General features: G+C 44.7%; 1 pseudogene; it reads right to left on the reverse strand.

Moving 5' to 3' along the window:
- Positions 1–14,136: 14,136 nt before the first annotated feature.
- Positions 14,137–15,262, reverse strand: LOC126944127 (complement component 1 Q subcomponent-binding protein, mitochondrial-like; annotated as a pseudogene).
- Positions 15,263–17,701: the final 2,439 nt, after the last annotated feature.

Here is a 17,701-nt window from a genome sequence, read left to right on the forward strand (position 1 = left end):
ACAGTAGGTGCTCGGAAAAAGTATGTCTGCTGACTTGGGCTCTGTCTGTAGGCGCTGCCCCTCCTGCAAGCAGCACCAGCTGGCCACCAAGAAGCTGGACCTGTGGATGCTGCCTGTGTTCTCGTTATCCACCTGAAATGCTTTCCCTACACCAAGTTCTCCCGAGAGAAGATGGACACCCTCGTGGAGTTTTCTATCCCGTCAAGGGCCAAAGTGAGGATGGCTGGGTGAAGGCAGGGAAAGGAGGGGGTGTACCAGGATTAACCCTCTCCCCACCCACAGGGACCTGGACTTCTCTGAGTTTGTCATCAAACCACAGAATGACTTGAATCCAGAGCTGTACAGGGACGACCTCATCGCAGCTTCCAACCATTATGGGGGTATGCCTGATGGACACTGGATGAGCCAGGCTGTGGGCAGGGGCTTGCTCTGGGGGATCTGGGCTTGGGGAAGTCAGTACCTTCTCAGTGGGTGACTAGGGATGTGAGCCAGTGGTGAGGTTATCATGGTGGGAAGAATGACAGAGTGAATCTGGACATGTCCTAGGGGCAGGAAGGGAGGGTGAGGATAACTGTCCCTCCCTTTCAGACACAACATTTGACTGCAACAAGGACAGTGGCCAGTGGCACTACTTTTATGACAACAGCATCTCACTTGTGCATGAGAATCAGATCAAGGTCCATCAGATCCATCCTCCCTCCTCCCCTTCTTCCCTTTTGACACTGCCGCCCCACCTCGCACCCACCCACACAATCCACACTGACTCCTGTCATCTCCCTGCGGTCCAAGGCAGCCTTTCTTCCCTTCTATCAACACCAGGACATGATGTGAAGCCTACTGTGCCAGCCCAACTCATCTGGCACCCCAGTCTCCCCTGCCTGCAGCTTTCTTCCCAGCTCTTGAGTTCATGGATGTTAATTGAGAGCCCTAGGTCCTGCCACAGAAAAGGAAGCCCTCTCTGCAGTCATTTCTTCTTGGGTCCACCCCTCTTCTCTTATTTATGTTAGGTGCCCCCGCCAGGCATTGCAGGCTTAGTCGTGACTACTGTTCTCCTCCGTGCTGCATTGCTGTCTCCCAGAGAAGAACAGGTCCTGTCTCCCACCCGCAGTGTGCTCCCCGCCTGTATTTGCCCTTCCAGTAGTAACCCTCTTTCCTAGTCTTTATTTACGTTTTTGCCCTTCCCTCTTCTCTACCCCGTGTTCTGCATGGAGGGTTCACCTGAACAGAGCGTATTTTCTTATTGAGGCTCTGTACCTTCTGCTGTGTGTGTGTTATATAAAGCACCAGTCTGCCCCTCATTCAGCAGCGTGGTTTTCTTCTCCATGTACTTAAGTGAGCACCAGTTTTGTGCCTGTGCTCTGTGTGCTTATTGAACGCCAGCTGTGTGATGGGTACAGCTCTGAGTGCTTAGTGAACACCAGCAGTGGGCCAGGTGCTGCTGTTCTAAGTGCTTTTAAAAACACCCTGTGTGTGCCAGGCGCTATTCCAAGCACCAACGGTGTACCCGGTTTTTTTCCAAAGCATTTTACAAAGATTGATACATAATCCTCACAACAATCTCATGCACACATTGTCGCCTCCAGTTTTGGACGGGGATACTGAGCGACAGAGGTCATGGAATGGCTCAGGTTCTGTCAGGAGGTCAGTATATGCCATGTGCTACACTGAAGTCCGTTCCTGGAGGTGGTGTTTGACTTGTCTGGACCCAGGACTGCTAACCACTCTTCGGACATGAGCTGCACCACAGCTAATGTGAAAATAGAGTACATGGAACAGATGCATCCATGTAGGCAAATGTGTGATTTGGGGACATAAAAAGGCTGCTCTCAGGCCAGGTGCCACCTGTTACCTCAACAATTTGGGAGGCCAAGGCGGGAGGATCACTTGGGCCCAGGAGATTGAGGTTGCAGTGAGCTATGATCATGCCACTGCACTCCAGCCTAGGCCACAGAGCAAGACCCCAGCTCAAAGAAAAAAAAAAAGGATGCTAGTCTCCAGACCACCTCACAGACCCCCAGTAGTAAGTATCCTTTGAAAAGATTTTATCCCCCTGCGACCTCCTGTGGAGATGATACATGCACTTGGCAGACAGGACAAATGTGCTGTGTCTGTGTGGCCCCTGCAGTCAACCCCCTCTCCCGTCATGACCCCAGCTCCCCCACCAGGCAGCGTCCCTCCAGTCTCACCCCAAACAAGATGGAACACCTACCACAGGAATCTGGACATAAAGGAGCCATGCAACCCTTCACACTGATGGTGGGGGGAATCCTAATTGGTGGCAGCTGAAGGACCACAGCCTCAACACTCCCCCCAGCCTGCTTCCTATGCACTGGGTCTGGTCAGACTCACTGTGAGGGTCACTCGACCCCGGCATCACCACCCACAAATCTCCCAGTCACTCTGCTGGCTTAGGCAGGAATCAAGGCAGTTGCTGTGAGGAGCCCAGCTTAAACTGACAAGCAAAAGTAAGAATGGAAATACTACTTTCAGGTATGACTGGATCCAGGCACTCAGAAGCTATCATTAAAGACTCATGAAGAGACATAAAACAGAAGCATTATCATTACCCCATTTTGCAGATGAGGAAGCAGGCATAAAGAGCTAAGAATGGGCTGTAAGTACAGGAATGCCTCCTTTCTGATAATCAGTCCCAGACCAAGCCCACCTAAAGTAAATTCATTTAAAATTACTTCCCTACCTAACCAAAGATGTCTTGAATCAAGACATGTGTGAGACTCAGGAGAAATAAGAGACAACAGACACAGTTACACAGACTCCTCATTTTAGAAAGATCAGACACCAGTGTGAGACAAGCTTACTATGGTCATGGAGGTAAAAATAATTAAAAGTGAACGAGAAATTTAAAGCTTTTAAAAATGAGGCTGGACTCAGTGGCTCACACGTGTAATTTGGAGACAGAGACAGGCAGATCACTTGAGGTCAGGAGTTCGAGACCAACTGGCCAACATGGTGAAACCCATCACTATTAAACATACAAAAATTAGCCAGTGTGGTGGCAGATGCCTGTAATCCCAGCTACTTGGGAGACTGAGGCAGGAGAAGCAAATGAATCTGGGAGGTGGAGATTGCAGTGAGCTGAGATTGTGTCACTGCACTCCAGCCTGGGCAGCAACAGTGAGTTTCTGTCTCAAAAAAATAATAATAAATAAAAATTAAAATTAAAAAAACAGAAAAAGAAAAAAGAAAATGAGTTGAAAAAGAACCAACTGTATAGGGACCAGCCCTACAGGGCCTGTGGGTTTTTTTCTCCTTGTGTGTGGAGACAAGAGATCATAGAAATAAAGACACAAGGCAAAGAGATAGAAGAAAAGACAGCTGGGCCCTGGGGGACCACTACCACCAAGACATGGAGACCAGTAGTGGCCGCAAATGCCTGGCTGCACTGTTATTGATTGGATACAAGGCAAGGGGGCAGGGTAAGGAGTGTGAGTCATCTCCAATGATAGGTAAGGTCACACGACTCATGTGTCCACTGGACAGGGGGCCCTTCCCTATTTGGTAGCCAAGGCGGAAAGAGAGAGGGACAGCTTACATCATTATTTCTTCTATGCATTTCAAAGACTTTAGTACTTTCACTAATTCTGCCATTGCTATCTAGAAGGTGGAGCCAGTTGTACAGGGTGGAACATGAAAGCAGACCAGGAACGTGCCTGCTGAAGCACGGCATCACAGGGAGGCGTTTAGGCCTCTGGATGGCTGCGGGTGCACCAGGCCTTCCACAACAGGTGGTGGAGCAGAGTGTTCTCTAACTCCCCCGCAGACTCCCTTTCCCGGTCTGCTAAGTAACAGGTGCCTTCCCAGGCACTGGCGCTACCACTAGACCAAGGTCTGCTAAGTAACGGGTGCTTTCCCAGGCACTGGCATTACTGCTAGCGCAAGGAGCCCTCTAGTGGCCCTGTCCGGGCATGACAGAGGGCTCACACTGGCCTTCCGGTCACTTCTCATCATGTCCCTTCAGCTCCTATCTCTGTATGGCCTGGTTTTTCCTAGGTTATAATTATAGAACAGAGATTATTGTAATATTGGAAAAAAGAGTAATGCTACAAACTAATGATTAATAATATTCATATATAATCATACCTATATTCTATTTCTAGTATAACTATTCTTATTCTATATATTTTCTTTATTATACTGGAACAGCTTGTGCCCTCGGTCTCTTGCCTCAGCACCTGGGTGACTTGCCGCCCACACAAGTGGAAGTGATGATAGACCTGAAATAGACAACAACATTTAAGAAGTCAGTGGTTGAGTTTAACAACACATTAGACATAGCTGAAGAGGGAATCTGTGAATTGAAATACAGGTTGAAGTGTATTAAGGTGTGTGATATGGGTTGAATATTTGTTCTCTCCAAATCTCATGTTGACATCTTTGGAGGCTGAGGTGAGTGAATTTCTTGAGCCCAGGAGTTTTGAGACCAACTTAGGCATCATGGCAAAACCCCATCTTTATGGAAAAAAAATACAAAAATTAGCTGGGTGTGGTGGCACATGCCTGTGGTCTCAGCTACTCTAGAGGCTGAGGTGGGAGCCCAGAAGGTCAAGGCTGCAGTGAGCCATTATCATGCCACTGCCTGAGCAAACAAAGCAAGAACATGCCTGAAAACAAAAATCTCATGTTGAAATGTGACCTCTAATGTTGGAGGTGTTTGGGTCTTGGGTGTGGATCCTTCATGAATGGCTTGGTGCCCTCCCTCGAGTAATGAGTGGTAATGAGTTTACAGGAGAGCTAGTTGTTTAAAACAACCTGGCACCTCCTCTTTCTCTCTTGTTTCCTCTCTCCCCATGTGACCTGCTGGTTCCCCTTCACCTCTGGCTATGATTGGAAGGCACTATGCTTCCTGTATGGCCTGCAGAACTGTTAGCCAAAATAAACCTTTGTTCTTTATAAATTACCCAGCCTTAGGTATTCCTTTATAGCAATACAGAACAGACAAACACACTAAGCATCTTTTTTTTTTTTTTTTTTTTTTTTTTTTTGAGGCAGGGTCTGGCTTGGTCACCCAGGCTGGAGTACAGTGGTGCTATCATGGCTCATTGCAGCCTTGACCTCCCAAGGCTCAAGCAATCCTCCCACCTCGGCCTCCTGAGTAGCTAAGACTACAGGTACATGCCACAACAGTCAGCTAATTTTTTGTACTTTTTTAGAGGTAGGGTTTCACCATTTTGCCCAGGCTGGTCTTGATCTCCTGGACTCAAGTGATGCTCCCACCTTGGCCTCCCATAGTGCTAGGATTACAGGTGTGAGCCACAGCATCTAGTCACACTATGCATCCTCTAAAATATTTTACATTAGACTAATATTTTGGTTTTTTCATTTCTCTTTTCTTTCTTTTTTCTCTTTCTTTCCTCTTTCTCTTTCTTTCTTTTTCTTTCTTTCTTTCTTTCCTTCCTTCCTTCTTTGCTTCCTTCTTTCCTTCCTTCTTTTTCTTTTTTTTGAAACAGAGTCTCACTCTGTCCCCCAGCTGGAGTGTTGTGGCACAATCTCGGCTCACTGCAACCTCTGCCTCCTGGGTTCAAGCGATTCTCCTGCCTCAGCCTCCCAAATAGCTGAGATTACAGGTGCCCACCACTATGTCCAGCTAATTTTTTGTATTTTTAGTAGAGATGGGGTTTCTCCATGTTGGCCAGGCTGGTCTCAAACTCCTGACCTCATTATTCACCTGCCTTGGCCTCCCAAAGAGCTGGGATTACAGGTGTGAGCCACTGTGCCCAGCTCTTTTTTTAATTTGAGACAGTCTTGCTTTATTGCTCAGGCTGGAGTGTAGTGGCACGATCTCGACTCACTGCAACCTCTGCCTCCTGGGTTCAAGTGATTCTCCCAGCTCAGCCTTCCAAGTAGCTGGGATTACAGGTGTGTGCTACCACACCTGGCTAATTTTTGTATTTTTAATAGAGATGGGACTTCACCATGTTGGCCCGACTGGTGTCAAACTCCTGGCCTTAAGTGATCACCCACCTCAACCTCCCAAAGTGCTGGGATTATACACGTGGGACACTGTGCCTGGCCTAGACCAATATTTTGATAAATTAATAGTTTGATATCAAACTAAATAACAGAAAATGTATAAGTTTCAGACAAATGGGGAAAGGAGAATGAAGAATTCTAATCCAGAAGAAGGTGAGAATAAAGGAACACAGAACAGATGGACATATAGAAAGCATGTACACAGGTCAGGTGTGGTGGCTCATGTCTGTAATCCTAGCACTATGGGAGGCTGAGGTGGGTGGATCAGTGGAGGTCAGGAGTTTGAGACCAGGCTGACCAACATGGAGAAACTTTGTCTCAACCAAAAATACAAAAAATTAGCCTGGCGTGGTGGCAGGCACCTGTAATCCCAGCTACTCGGGAGGCTGAGGCAGGAGAATTGCTTGAACCTGGGAGGCAGAGGTTGCAGTGAGCCAAGGTCATGCCATTGCACTCCAGCCTGGGCAACAAGAGTGAAACTCTGTCTTAAAAAACAAAACAAAACAAAACAAAAAAAGAGAAAGAAAGCAGGTACACAGCAATTTGTGAATAAAATCTCTGCTCCCTGCAGTTCAAAGGAGGGGACTGGAAACTAGGTGGCTGCTTTGAGGCAGACCAAGACTGCCACTGTGCCAGGCAGACAGTGGGGGAAGATCAAGCAAAAGTGCCACAATACACCCAGTTTGAAGATGACTTTTTCTTGACTGGGCAATCAGTTCCTATAAACTTTTAACCAGTGTATTAGTCTGTTCTCACACTGATGTAGAGAAATACCTGAGTCTGGGTAATTCATAAAGGAAAGAGATTTAATTAGCTCATAGTTTTGCAGGCTGTACAGAAAGCGTGGCTGGGAAGGCCTTAGGAAACCTACAATCATGGAGGAAAGTGAAGAGGAAGCAGGCACATCTTACATGGCACGTCTTACATTTCCACACACTTCTAAACAACCAGGTCTCATGAGAACTCACTATCAGGAGAACAGCAAGGAAGAAATCTGCCCCCATGATCCAACGACCTTCTACCAGGCCCCTCCTCCAACATCGGGGATTACAATTCGACATAAGAGTTGAGCGAGGACCCAAGTCTAAATCATATCAACTGTTTTCCAGAGCTCTGGCACAGTTTTATTAATTTTTAGAGATAGGGTCCTGCTCTGTTTCCCAGGCTGGAGTCCAGTGGTGCAATCATGGCTCACCGCAGCCTTGACTTCCTGGGCTCAAGTGATCCTTCCACCTCAGCTTCCCAAGTAGCTGGAACTACAGGCATGCATTACCATGCCCAGCTAATTTTTTTGAAGTTTTTGTAGAGATGGTGTTTCGCCATGTTGCCAGGGCTGGTCTCAGACTTCTGGGCTCAAGTGATTCTCTCACCTCAGCCTCCCAATGTGCTGGTATCACAGGCATGAGCCACCGCTCCCAGCCAACTGTTGGTTTTGTTTTACTGATTGCTTTAGTGTTTATAGTATTTACCTTTAAGTTATCATAGTCTGCCTTCAAGTGATATATACCACTTTGCATATAGTATAAGACCTTTAGTGTGTTTCCATTGATCCTTGCTCAGCCTTTATGCTATTGTATCATGCATTTTACTTTTTCATGTGTTACAAACTCGAAAATACATTGCGGTTTTTATTCAAATAGCTATCTTTTTTTTTTTTTTTTTTTTCTGAGAGAGGGTCTCAGTCTGTCACCCAGGCTGGAGTGTTGTGGTGTGATTGTGGCTCACTGAGCCTTGACCTCTCTATGCTCAGGTGATGCCCCCACCTCAGCCTACTGAGTAGCTGGGACTACAGATGCATGGCACCATGCTTGGCTAATTTTTGTGTTTTAGGGGAAGATGGGGTTTTGCCATGTTGCCCAGGCTGGTCTCAACCTTCTGGGCTCAAGTGATCTGACTGCCTCAGCCTCCCAAAGTGCTGAAATTATAGGCGTGAACCGCTTCACCTGGCCTGAGCAGTCAATTAGCTTTTAAAGAGACTTAAATAATAAGAAAAATAATAATATGTATTTAGTCATGCAGTTACCATTTCCAGCGCTTTTCATTCCTGATTCTATCTGGTATCATTTTCTTTCTGTCTGAAAGACGTCCTTGAACATATCTTGTAGTACAGATCTACTGGTGATTCTTTCTGTTTTTGTATGTCTGAAAATGTCTTTCTTTCATCTTTTTTATTTGTTTGTTTTTAAGAGATAGAGTCTCTCTCTGTCACCCAGACTGGAGTTCAATGGCACAATCATAGCTCACTACAGCCTTGAACTCCTGGGTTCAAACAATCCTTTCACCTCAGCCTCCCAAAGCACTAGGATTATAGGTGTGAGCCACCATGGCCAGACTCACCTTATTTTTTGAAAGATATTGTCATGGGTATAGAATTGTAGGTTGACAGTTTTTTATTTCTTTTTAATACTTTGAAGATATTGCTTCCCAGTCTTCTTGTTTGCATTGTTTCAGGTGAGAAATATGATGTCATCCTTCTCTTTGTTCTGTGTACATAGCATGTTCCATTTTTCCCACCGTCCGCTTTTAAAATTTTATCTTTAGCACTGGTTTTGAGCAATTTGATTATGGTATGCCTTGGTGTAATTTTCTTCATGTGCTTGGGGTCCTTTGAGCCTTCTGGCTCTGTAGGTTTCTGGTGTTCATCAAACATGGAAAAATTTTGGCGGGTATTTCTTCACACGTGCTTTTTTTTTTTTTTTTTTCTGACTCTCTCCTCTGTTTTCCTTCATGGATACAAATTATTCACAAATTAGGCTGCTTGAAGTCCCATGTTTCATTGATGCCGTTTTCATTTTTGTGGAGTTTTTTTTCTCCTTGTGCTTTGTTTTCAATTGTTTCTATTGCTATGTCTTCAAGTTGACTAATATTTTCTTCTGCAATGTCTAATGTGCTATTAATTCCATTCAATGTATTTTTTATATCTTCAAAGTCTCTAACTTTTTTAACATATGGCATACTCTGAACTGTTTCTCATCAGAACACTTCTGACATCAAATGCGTGGGTTTTCTCCACATCAACAACCAGTTCTCCAACTCTCCAGACACCAACTGGGCATCCAACAGTTCAATTCAATTTGGACACTAACTATCTGGCATTGGTGTCAGACCCCACAAGTTAAGGACTTGGTCACACAAAACTGCCTCCACTTGAGACACCAATTGAAAACCCCAGACCTCCCATAATTCTGACTGATAGGCTATCAATCAGGGGTTCCCACAACCCCTTCCTCGGGTTTCATAATTTGTTAGAATGGTTCACAAAACTCTGGAAGACACTTTATTTAGCATTACTGGTTTATGATAAAGGATACAACTCAGGGATAGCTAAATGGAAGAGATGTATAGGACTAGATACGGAAGGGGCACCCTCCTAGCACGCTGATGTGTTTACCAGCCCAGAAGCCCTCCAAACCCTTCATTCAGGGGTTTTTATAGATTTTCATTATGTAGGCATGATTGATTAAGTCATTGGCTGGAAACTGATGATTACCTCAATCTCCAAACCCTCTCCCCTTTCCAGAGGCCCAGGGTGGGGCTAGCAAACAGCCCTCATCTGAAGATATCTAGCGGCCCACTGAGCATCATCTCATTAGCGTAAACTCAGGGATGGTTGAAAGAGGCATATTATGAATAACAGGATGATCCTCTGACCTTGTCATTCAGGAAATTACAAGAGTTTTGTGCCAGGAACCAGGAACAAAGACCAAATATATACTTCTTCTATCACAATATCACACATAAAGTTATAATGACAGTGTTAATATCGTTCATTGCTAATTCTAACATCCTTGTCAGTTTTGATTGATTGATTATTCTCCTTATTATGGGTCCTTTTTCCCTGCAAAGGCATTTCTGATAACCTTGGATTGGATCTCAGACATTGTGCATTTTACTTTATTGGTTGGTGGATATTTTTGTATTCCTATAGGTAACCTGGAGCTTTTGTTCTGGGATGCATTTGTTTCTCTATTTCTTGGCTATTGTGAATAGTGCTGTAATAAACGTGGGAGTGCAGATATTGCTTCAACATATTGATTTTATATCATTTAGATACATACCCAGTAGTGGGATTGCTGGATCATATGGTGGTTTTATTGTTAACTTTTTTAGGAACCTCCATATACGTTCTTCCATATGTAGCCTCCATAATGGCTACTCTAGTTTACATTCCCACCAACAGCCTGCAAGGGTTCCCTTTTCAACACATCTTCACCAACACTTGTTATCTTTTGCCTTTCCAATAATAGCCATTCCATCAGGTGTGAGGTGATATCTCATTGTGGTTTTGATTTGTATTTCGCTGATGATTAGTGATGTTGAGCATTTTTCTCATAGACATATTGGCCATTCATATGTCTTCTTCTGAGCAAAGTCTATTCGGTTCTTTGCTCCCCACCTTTTGAGATAAGGTTTCACTCTGTCACCCAGGCTGGAATGCCAGTGACATGATTACATCATGGCTCACTGAAGTCTTGACCCCCTGGGCTCAAGTGGCCCTTCCACAGCAGCCTCCCAAGTAGCTGGGACTACAGGCATGAACCACTATGCCTAGCTAATTTTTTGTATTGTTTTGTAGAGACAGGATTTCACCATGTTGCCCAGACTGGTCTAGAACTCCTGGGTTCAAGCAATTCTCCTGCCTCTACCTTCCAAAGTGTTGGGATTACAGGCAAGAACCACCATGGCCCCATTTTTGAATTGGATTTGCTATTGAGTCGAGTTCCCTACATATTTGGAATATTAACTCCTCAGAGATGCATGGATTGCAAATATTTTCTCCCAATCTGTAGGTTGTCTCTTCATTCTGTGAATTATTTCCATTGCTGTGCAGAAGCTTTTTAGTTTCATGTCATCCCATTTTATTTTTGCTTTCATTGCTTCTGCCTTTGAGATCCTATCCAAAAATCCAGTGTCCAGAACAGTGTCATGAAGCTTATTCCCTATGTTTTCTTCTAGTAGTTTCATAGTTTCAGGACATTCATGTAAGCCTTTAATCTATTTTGAGTTGACTTTTGTGTCTGATGTGAGATAAAGGTCTGATTTCATTCTTCTTTATGTGAATATCCAGTTTCCCCAAGACCATTTTTTTTGAAGCAACTGTTCTTTCCCTGTTGTGTGTTTTTGGCACCTATGTAGAAAATCAGTTGGCCGTAAATACATGGATGCATTTGTTGGCTGTCTATTCTGTTGCATTTGCCTATGTGACTGTTTTTATGCCAGTACCATGCTTTTTGGGTTACTATAGATTTATGATAAATTTTGAAGTGGTTTAGTGTGATACCTCCAGCTTTCCTCTTTTTGCTCAAGATTTCTTGGATTTTAGGAGTCTCTTTTTTATTACCTTGTTCCTTAGATCCAGGGACAGACTGGATATTCTGGATCTTTTGTGATTCCATATAAATTTTAGGATCGTTTTTTCTATTTCTGTAAATAATGTAATTTTTTTTTTTTTTTTTTTTTTTTTTTTTTTTTTTTTTTTTTTTTTTGAGGACAGAGTCTCGCTCTGTCGCCCAGGGTAGAGTTCAGTGGCGCCATCTCAGCTCACTGCAACCTGCGCCTCACGGGTCCCAGCAATTCTCCTGCCTCAGCCTCTCAAGTAGCTGGGATTACAGGCACGTGCCACCACGCCCAGCTAATTTATTTTTGTATTTTTAGTAGAGACAGGGTTTCACCGTGTTAACCAGGATGATCTCCATCTCCTGACCTCATGATCAACCCGCCTCGGTCTCCCAAAATGCTGGGATTACAGGCATAAGCCACCACCCTCGGCCATATTTTTTTCTTTTTAAAGACAGAGTCTCACTCTGTTGCACAGGTTGGAGCGTGGTGGCACTATCTCGCCTCATTGCAATCTCTGCCTCCTGGGTCGAAGTGATTCTTGTGCCTCAGCCTCTGACAAGCTGGGACTACAGATGTGCACCACAACACCCAGATAACTTTTGTATTTTTAGTAGAGATGGGGTTTAACCATGATGGCCAGGCTGGTCTCAAACTCCTGGCCTCAAGTGATCCACTCACCTCAACCTCCCAAAATGCTGGGATTACAGGCATGAGCCACCTGGCCTCCTTGGTATTTTTTGTTTTTTGAGACACAGTCTAACTCTGTTGCCCAGTTTGGAGTGCAGTGTCATGATCACAGCTCACTGCAGCCTCAATCTCCCTGGCTCAAGTGATCTTCCTGTAAGTGCCTCTCAAGTAGCTGGGACCACAGTTGTGAACCACCACAACTAACTATTTTTTTTATTTTTTCATAGACATAACGTCTTACTATATTGCCCCGGCTGGTCTTGAACTCTTGGATCAAGAGATCATTCCTCCACGGCCTCCCAAAGTGCTGGGATTACAGGCCTGAGCCACTGCACCCAGCCATCACTGGTATTTTGATAGGGATTACACTGAACCTGTAGATTGCTTTGGTTGTATGACACATTTTATTTTCTTAGAAACAGTTTGATCCTTTCAGGTCTTGTTTTCATGATTTGTTGAGTTCTGTATCCAATGACCTGTGAATTATGAGCATTTCTAATTTAGCTGGTGAGATCAGCCACTGTTACCCACCCTGTGTGAGTGAGTGCTCAGCACCATTTCCTACAATCCTTTCAGATGGCTCTTGCCCCAGCCTCAAGTAGTGTCTTCATACACATGCAGTGATTGATACTCTGCTGAAGACGCTGGGAGGACCCTCTGCCAGTCTCTAGGGTTCTCTGTCAGCAGCGCTCTCATCTCTGATTCTCTGTCTTATGAACTCTAGCTGTGCTGGTCTCTGTGGACTCTCAGCTCTGTCTCCTCAACTTGGGGAGTCTGCCAGACTCTGCCTGGGTTCCCCTCCCTGAGCCGTGGTCTGGAAAATAGGTTAAGGCATGGAACCTGGAAATTCCTAGGACTTCTTATAGTAGGTAGTCAGGCAGACATGAGCAATAGGTAGTCAGGCAGACATGGGAGAGGCTCCCCACCCCCAGGAATGCCAGGTGACCATCAAGTGATGGTCAGGCCATTGTTACATTGTAACAATTGGGCCAGGTGTGGTGGCTCACTCCTGTAATCCCAGCACTCTGGGAGGCCGAGACAGGCAGATCACCTCAGGTCAGGAGTTCGAGACCAGCCTGGCCAACATGGCGAAACCCCATCCCAAAATATTACAACCCAATATTTTGTAAATATACAAAAATTAGCTGGGTCTGGTTGGGCACACCTATAATCTCAGCTACTCAGGAGGCTGAGGCAGGAGAATCTCTTCAACCTGGGAGACGGAGGTTGCAGTGAGCCGAAATCGTGCCACTGCCCTCCAGCCTGAGTGACAGAGCAAGACTCTGTCTCAAAACAAAAACAAATAAAATAAAATAAAAATAAAGTAACAATTAATGGGTCTCAGTGGGCCCACGGGAAAGGCAGTCTCTTGATAGAAACACGTGAAGGCAGTGATCAGCAGCTTCCTGATAAGATCTCAGGAGTTGGGCAAATGGGCAGAGTATGCACGCAGAGTAACGGAAAATGGCAGAATCAGGGGAGAAGCGATGCAATCGCCCAGAAGCATGCCAATGTATAAAAGCCCAAGTGAAAGGGTGAATGGTGCATTTGATCTCTCAAGTTGCCCAGCTGGCTTTCTTCCCAGTGTACTTTATTTCCTTTCACTCCTAATCTCAAACTTGTCTCAGTTTCTTTCTCTGCCTTATGCCTGTCCGTCAAATTCTTTATTCTGAGGAGGCAAGAATTGAGGTTGCTACAGACCTGGACGGAGTTGCCACTGCTAACAGGCTCACCTCATTTGTATCCACTGCCCTTCATTTTCTGATGTTCACTGTTTTGAAAACTGTCATTGCATGTATTTTTGTCCGGCTCTATTGTTTCAAGCAGGAGGTAAGTCTTGTCCTTGTTGCTGCACCTTGGCCGCAAGCCGAAGTGCTTTCTCCAAACTTATACACATGTACTTTACTCTTCTTTTTCTCATTTCTTGAGATAGAAGCTTAGTTGGCTCAGTAATTATTCAAACTTTTGCCTTAACTTTTTTTGGGGAGGAGATAAACCAATTTTATTTTCTATTATGTTATACAAAAATCTAGAAATAATGGATTTTTACAGGAAAACAAATGATAACAAATGACAGTGCAAAAGAAATTATTTAAATTTGCTATTTTTTCCCCATGATGTTAGGATAATCATTTCAAAGTACATGTATCTGGCTTCAGAATAGGATTGGTTCACTGGCTAACACCTGCCATAATACTACAGCTTTCAGTGTTTGTCTACTTTCCTGGTTCTTGACAAAACTTTTGAGGTCTTCAAGAAAAGTAATGTACTCCTGTTGCTCCAGGGCTGTGCTGAGCTCCACCAACTCATCTGAAAAGTGTTGTCCATCCCTTGGTCCACAAGGAAATCCACTAGATGGTCGTATAAGGCTCAGTCCAGGGAATCTGTGTTGAGTGTATTATTAACGTCCTTCCATTCAGACTCGCCAGTGGACTGAAAGCTAACTTCTCTGATAGAGAAAATGTCACTCTCAGCCTTCTCTTCTTGTCCAACCTCAGCCTCTGGATAGTGACAGTCCAGCACAAGGGCCTTCTTGCCATCATTCTCTATAACTTCAACCACAAAATTGGGAGTGGATGTCAATTGAGGCTCCTGTTCTTCAACCTTCTGCCATTGCGAGAGTTCCTTTTCACCATCAAATGTTGGAGGAATGCTGTGTTAATGTTGCAAGTGTCAGTAATCTTTTCCCCGGCAACTTTCCACACTAAATTAGCTTCTGTCCCATTCAATTGCAGCTCCCAACCTCCAAACATCTTAGGGAGGGTCTTATGCTTCTGGATTTTCCTTTCCTTCTTAATTTCATCACTTAGGAAATCAACAAAAGCTTTTTCTCCTTTTGTGCGCAGACATGCTGCAGCCACGCTACAGCCACAGCCTCCAGACCGCAGGAGATGGGACCGCCCTGCACACCCTGCGCACACTCTGAGCAGCCAGGAGTGCCAGGCCCGTGGCCCACGCGCCGCTGCAGGAACTGCGGGAAAGGCGAGTTGGGCGCCGCAGCGCAGAGGCCCGCCGCGGCTGAGCTCAGCATGCTTGCCAAGCAGCGCACCAGAGGCGTCGTCGCGGAGAGGGCTGCAAACGCGTGCGGAGGCAAACGGCGATCCAGGGCTAAGCTGCCTTGATAAGTTTCTAATCCCAGGAGCGACAGGAACACGGATTGTAAAAAATCCACATACATACATTTATTACTTTTAACACTGTTGGATTTGTATAATTCTTTAAATCCAAAAAAAAGATAATCCATCATGTGAAATCCTTATGATTTGTTGTTGTTGTTGTTGTTTGTTTGCGTGTGTGCCAACATAAACCTCATCATTTAAAAAATTTCCTTAACTGGGCCGGGCGCAGTGGCTCACGCCTGTAATCCCAGCACTTTGGGAAGCTGAGGCGGGTGGATCACAGGGTAGGAGATCGAGATAATCCTGGCGAACACGGTGAAACCCCGTCTCTAGTAAAACTACAAAAAATTAGCCGAGCATGGTGGCGGGCGCCTGTAGTCCCAGCTACTTGGGAGACTGAGGCGGGAGAATGGCGTGAACCCGGGAGGCGGAGCTTGCAGTGAGCCGAGATCGGGCCACTGCACTCCAGCCTGGGCGACAGAGCGAGACTCCATCTCAAAAAAAAAAAAAAAAAAAAAAAAAAAAAAAAAAAGGTTTCCTTAACTGGACAAAAATGAATGCCAGCATGCGTATTTATATGTTTTAAAACTTTTTGTTGTTGCACCTTTTAAAAATTGCTCATTCTTTCAGTGTAATAAGGTGATAGGGGAGAGAGATACAGAAATTATAAAGAGAGGAAAGCAGATGAAAACAAGAAGGGGGAATAGAAAAGCAAGGAAAATGAGTAGCACGTGGGTGACCTTTACAGAAATGGCGTGTAACCCCTCACTATTTCTGGATCTTCAATTAAAGTTTCCATAGGATGCAATGCATGGCTGGTCATGGTCCACATGCATTCACCAGCCACTCCACTGATCTGATCACTGCCTGTGTTAGTTACTCTATAAAATGGTAAAAACAATATGTAACAACACCATAGAAGAAAACTTAAGTGTAAATATAGCTTTTTGGTATTGTTAAAAATGAACAATGTTTGAAACCAGGGTTTCAAGGGACCATCCAGTTTTTCTCCCATTGCCATAGAAAATCTACATCCTAACTTCTCAACAGCTCTGAAATCTTGCTTCTTTTTACCCTAGAACCTGACAACATTTTGGTCTTGGTTTTCTATAGCACTAATCTGGCTGAGGTTATTTTCTGCTTCTCTCTTTCCCAGGCAGTAGGCTTCTCTGTGCCCAGCTGGTAATGGGGCAGAGGTAGAGAGGATTGTTCTCTTTCCAAAAGGAAATTGTTCTGAAGCCAGCAAATTCTGTGTTATTTTGGTAACACTACTGCCTTTCCTGCCCCTCTCTCCAGCTTTAACCTCATTTTTCCCCTTCCTTTCCCTTCCTTTCCTTCCCCTCCCCTCCCCTCCCCTTCCCTTCCCTTCCCTTCCCTTGACTTTGACTCTTCTTTTTTGGTAACAGGGTCTCACTCTGTGGTCCAGATTGGAGTGCAGTGGCGTGAGCATGGTTCACTGCAGCTTCAATCTCCCAGGATCAGGTGACCTGAGTAGCTGGGACTACAGGCATCCACCACCATGCCTGGCTAATTTTTGTATTTTTTGTAGAGACAGGGTCTAACCATGTTGCCCAGGCTGGTCTGGAACTCTTGGGCTTAAGCCATCCTCCAACCTTGGTCTCCCAAAGGGCTGAGATTACAAGCATAAGTCACCAAAATACTTTAATAATTATTAAAAACTGTGCACTGCTCTAATCTCATAAAAGCAATAATGTATATGGGACTTCCCAAATTACAAAGGGCTTTCAGGTAGATTCTCATTTGTCCTCTGTGATAACGCTCTGGGAAGTGGTATTGATCACTCTCATGTCACAGATGATAGAGCAGCTGCTCAGGAGGCTGGACATATTGCCCAGGTTCTTGTAGGAAGTAGGGGTACCTTTAGCTAGATCTTCTCTCCAGAGCCACACCCTTTCTTCTAACATATGCCTAAAAGCAATTTTATCTGTTTACAGAAAAGAAAACTACATTTCACTTTTCAGTTCTAATGAATATGATTATATTCATATTCATAAGCTTTAAAAAAGAGAAAAGGAAATGTGAGCCAGGCCTGGTGGCTCATGTCTGGAATCCCAGGACTTTGGGTGGGGCAGGTGGATTGCTTGAGCCCAGGAGATCAGCCTGGGCAACATAGTGAGAGTTCATCTCTACCAAAATAAAAAAAATTTAGCTAGGCATGATGGCATGCATCTGTGGTCCCAGCTACTTGGGAGGCTGAGCCAGGAGGATTGCTTGAGCCCAGTAGGTTCTAGGCTGCCATAAGCTAAGATGGTGCCACCACACTCCATTCTGGGTGACTAAGACCCTGTCTCAAAAAATAAAAATAAATTAAAAGTGAAGAAAGGAAATGTATTGCTATCATTCAAGGCAGCGAATTATGTGGGTAGGGTAAACTCTAGAAATCAGTTAGTTATTCTAGATCAGCGGTCCCCAAACTTTTTGGCACCAGGGACCAGTTTTATGAAAGATAATTTTTCCATGGACAGGGACTGGGGAGGATGGTTTCAGGATGATCCAAGCATATTACATTTATTGTATGCTTTATTTTCACTATTATTAATACA

Source organism: Macaca thibetana, chromosome 20, assembly GCF_024542745.1.
Source record: "Macaca thibetana thibetana isolate TM-01 chromosome 20, ASM2454274v1, whole genome shotgun sequence".
Taxonomy (NCBI): Eukaryota; Metazoa; Chordata; class Mammalia; order Primates; family Cercopithecidae; genus Macaca; species Macaca thibetana.